Source organism: Triplophysa dalaica, chromosome 12 (genome assembly GCF_015846415.1).
Source record: "Triplophysa dalaica isolate WHDGS20190420 chromosome 12, ASM1584641v1, whole genome shotgun sequence".
Lineage (NCBI taxonomy): Eukaryota > Metazoa > Chordata > Actinopteri > Cypriniformes > Nemacheilidae > Triplophysa > Triplophysa dalaica.
Genome location: NC_079553.1, coordinates 14,554,464 through 14,559,204, shown reverse-complemented (window position 1 = coordinate 14,559,204; position 4,741 = coordinate 14,554,464). Strand labels below are relative to the sequence as shown.

General features: G+C 35.3%; 1 long non-coding RNA gene across 2 annotated transcripts; it reads left to right on the top strand.

Moving 5' to 3' along the window:
• The first annotated feature begins 2,412 nt into the window (after positions 1-2,412).
• Positions 2,413-4,305, top strand: LOC130433241 (uncharacterized). 2 transcript variants are annotated; one of them, XR_008908554.1, is made up of 4 exons: positions 2,413-2,616; positions 3,455-3,625; positions 3,857-3,987; positions 4,170-4,305. It is a non-coding gene; the product is annotated as an uncharacterized LOC130433241 (long non-coding RNA). The 2 variants fall into 2 exon arrangements; XR_008908553.1 differs by lacking the exon at positions 2,413-2,616 and having other exon boundaries at positions 2,889-3,625.
• Positions 4,306-4,741: the final 436 nt, after the last annotated feature.

The window sequence follows — 4,741 nt, the reverse complement described above, 5'->3', positions numbered from 1 at the left end:
AAAAACAAGGACGTTCTTCAAACCAAGACCTTCAGAGAGGTGGCAACAGCCAAAGAAATTACTCTTTACACATTTGCTTCAAATAGGAGTGCATTGTCAGTGCGATCGAATAATACAATCTTGATCATACAGAAATCCTCAATTCATGAATGTGTGAAGGCTAAAGGGGGCCTTATATTAGAGAACCCTGTTGAAACTATCAAGTAAGATGTTTATAAGGTTTAGTTGTTCGGAATGCTATTTGAACTGTGACACACTCTTTTATTCAAGTGTGATAATATTTCAAAGTCATGCACTCCTTGATCATCTGCAATACTTTCATTCAGACAAAACAATATAAAAATCCGAACACATGGGCGATCTATATATACAAACTTTAATGAGTCAATTATGAATATTCATACATTTTTGTTGAGCTATGCCTTTTTATAAACATGCATCTTTGCTTTAGAAGTCCGCCTTTGCTCTCGTTTTCATCTGTAGATTCTGTCTTGTTCGGTACACTCTCCTCTATCTCACCTCTCCCCCATGGTGAGATGTTGTCCTCGGCACTGAGAGGATGCAAGCACTGATCCACATGAACAAAAATAAACCTGTACTGAGAGCCTTGCAGGTGTTGGTGATTGCCAGGACCAAGAAGTGAGGGAGATTAAACAAATCTCTTTGAGGTGATTTGCTGTAACACTTCTCCTGAGGAAGAGTTTACATTTACATACATTATTTCTGTCTCGATTAGGGGTCAGATTAGACCAAAAAGCCTTTAATTAGATACAAACTGAACAGATTTCTGAACACTGTGAAGACAGTTAACAGAGACACTGGGCATTACACATTACAATGACGAGTCATACAGTACGGCAGCCATCTACGGGGACTACCCCATGGATAAATAGTTGAAACATAAAGTGTTGAGCTCATATCAAAAAGAGCATATCATATAGAATATCACCATTTCTAAGAATGAGATTATAGTGACAATCTCAGTGACATCTCAAACCCTCCAAAACAAGTTTGTAATTTGGAAATTTAAATAAGTATCAACTTTGTTTCAGATGGTTTTCTATACTGTACAAACAATTGTTTACATATATAATACATATTTTCATATAAGTAATGTAGGTTTTATGCTGAAGCTAAATATATATATATATATATATATATATATATATTACTAATGTCTTTAATGGTAGTAAAATCATGTTAAGATCTTGTACGATCTTGAAATTTGATTGACAATCAAGAGATCAGTTTTTAGATCTGTCTTTATCATTATTGAAATGTCTTTTGAAACTTGTGGCGACCCTTGCTGCGTTTCCATTACCCTTCAAAATGCGCATATTGAAACGTCCAATTGAAAATACGCCCCATGGGAAACCATTCAATTTTGGCATTTTGCAAAACATGTTTCAAAAACGCTTGCATGAGGTATTTTTCTTGCAAAACAATAAAGTCAAAATTGGTAACACTTTTTTGTAACAATTATGCCTACCAGTCACGTGGTATACGAAAGAGTATACTATCTCATATGATGGCCGAAATGCAGGAAAATAAATTAATGCAGTATGGAGATTTATTAGGAACAGCGAGGTAATGTAAAAATAGGGAAATATAGACATTTCGCTTCATTCACGGCAGTAGATGAGATTTTCTTTTTCATCAGGAAAAATAATCTCACGGACATAAACAAAATTCATCATTAAAATCATTATATCACATTTGATTGGCTTCAGGAGATGCATCTCCGTGCCTAATGAAACACACCTGAATAAATGATCAAGGTTTTCAACTTGAAAATTACAGACAGGTGTGTTTGATTAGACTTAAAATAAACTGTGCAGGACATGGCATTTTAGGGTGTATTTATGACATTAGCACATAACAAAAAAAGTGTGATTTTAAGTGATCCAACTCACTTTTAGGTTAAATGTAGATTGTAATGGTATTCGATTTCAAATAATTGTGCTTTGAAACCAGTTTTAAAAGTTTGTAATATCAGGCTATCAAACAAGGTTGCCATGTAAATGAACAGACAAAGCCGATCAGAATCAGAAAGAGATTTATTGCCAAGTGTGTTTGCACATACAAGGAATTTGTTTTGGTGACAGGAGCATCCACACAGAGACCATAACACAATAGAATACCATACACAGACAATTCATATAAGGGCGTGTGGGCATAAAAAATAAGAAAATGCAATACAATAAATATAAGATAAAGATATAGAGAGTGCTGCATGTGTGCATATAAAAATAAGATTATACAATTGTAGTACAAGGTATATATACAGCAGAATGAAATATAATTTACAGAAAAAGTTGGATAAAGTATAGATAGTGTGTTATCTGGAGAACATAATTAAAATTTAAATAATTAAAATTGCAGAGTTATTAACTACACTGTAACGAATTGCTGTAAAAACTACAGCGTTATTTTACAGAAGCTGACTGTATTTTAAATAATACAGAATATTGCTGTAAAGTGCAATGCATTCTGGGGTCACGTGACGGATTAACTCAATGTACAGAATATTGCTGTAAATTTCAAATCTACAATGGCGGGATGATCTTCAACAGTCGAGATTGGGGTAGTGCTCAAAATGAATGATTCACACCTGTGGTAAGTAACTTATTACGTATTTTTTTTCCATATTTGGTAACTATCATACTGGTAACTTTATATAGAGGTATCTAAATTCGCGGTTCATATTGCTAACCCCGGATTCAACCTCTATCCGCGGGGACCGAATGAGTCTTGCGGGGTTTCAGCAGCGCCGTCGCGGTAAGATTTCAAACATTCTCCGTCGCTATAGCACCTGAGGACAGAAGTTGTTCATGTTATTTAGAGTTTTTGTTCACACCAGGAGTGAAGGCGGTATGTTGTTTTTTTAATGTTGAACATCGCGCCCGCCGTAGACTCGGTAAAAGTTACATGCTTCGACAGTTGGGATACCACACTCGCTCGTGATTATTTTGTGGTGTAATTCAAATTTGCAAATGCAGTCATCCGTTAAATCGAGCGCCCAAATTAAAATGAGTCACCATAGCTTGAGGTAAGTCGATGTTCACGGAGGATAGCCCGGTAAAGTGATTAATGTACGTAACCATCTAGATATACAGTTTATGTATCGGAGGCCAGCTGAGAGCTTGAGCAAAAGACGTTAGCGACACCCTCATTGTATAGCAGGCCTGTCTCCCAAATAGGACCGTTGGAGGGTGGGAGTGAGACCCGTTACAAAATACTAGTGTGACAATTTCTTGACCGTGACATCCCTAACGTTAGTTGGATTACATTTCTGTATAAGTACGGTTTTAAGTGTAAGTTACTCTGTGTAATTTGCTTAGAGTTTGTTTGTAGAGTCACTTATACTAAAATGTAGTTTAAATGTAAAATGCTTAAAGATAATTTAGTCACTATTAACTATAACTATTGTCACATGTGGTATTGTTTGTTTTAGGACACACTTTGCCATGCAGGCCACTGGATACTGACTACTGAAGGTTAGGTTGTGTGTGACGGTGCTCAGCACAGCTTCATGTCTGGCCTTACCACTCTGTTCATAGCATGTTACATATTCAGGCTTGAGTACCAGGATGGGGCAAGCGTGTATCTTTGAGTCCAATGAAAGGTATTAATTGAACAACTTCCTTACCTGCTTTTTATAGATATGTTAATGTTATATACCTGTTAAGACCTTTAAAACAATATTTCTCAACGAGAGATGCATTTTTTTTGGGCAAATTATTTAGAAGTCTCCCCTATTTAACACTAGCAAGCTGATGATTTAATTCATGTGTTTTAATATAATATATTTTGTACATTTAATATATAACATTTAGTTTTTCCTGACTCTTTGTAGATATTAATCCAGAGAGTGGAACAAGAAGCGTCATCTAAAATGCCAGGATACAGAAGAAACAGGTTGCAGTGAACCCACATGTCGCCGCTCTTCTAAACACAATGATGAATATTCAGTGTAATCGATGAAAAGTAAGAAGCACACACACACACACAGACACACACACACACACACACACACGCACACACACACACACACAGATCTCATCATTGAATTACATCATTTATTATTCTCTGACTGTATATGTTGTCCTCTGTTTTTCTCTGACTATAAATTGAATATCTAACATTATTCTCTTGTTTCGTTTCCATAGTTCCAGCTACTTGTTGTGCTCTGATGGATCAAGATGGTGACCGTTTTACAGACTCACTTGGGCCTTGTTTTGCAATGTTGTTTCATGATGGTAATGTTGGTTAACGTGTTGTTTAAACAGGAATGTTTAAAGAGCCATGTTGGATACTATGAAGTTGTTACTGAATAAAATTATTTCATGTACAACAACGTACACAATTTGTCTGTAATGTATTTTTGTATCAATTAAAAAAAATAAACACTGTATATCCAGTATGCAAAACATACTGGATATACAGTGATTATGTATTTCTTCTAAATAAAGTATATTAAAATCAAGCAATTTGCTGTAAAAAATACAGCATTATACTGTTGCTATTCAAAATTACAGTTTTTCCTGTATTCTGCAATTACAGTAAATGGCTGTAAATTAAATTACAGTACTGTGGCTGTACAATTTACAGTAACTGGCTGGCAACCCTGCTGCCAGTAGTTTACTGTAAATTTTACAGGATTTTTTTTACAGTGTACACGTTAGGTAAAAAACATTTAACTGTTCAAGAGGTAGATGGCCTGAGTGAAGATGCTGTATTT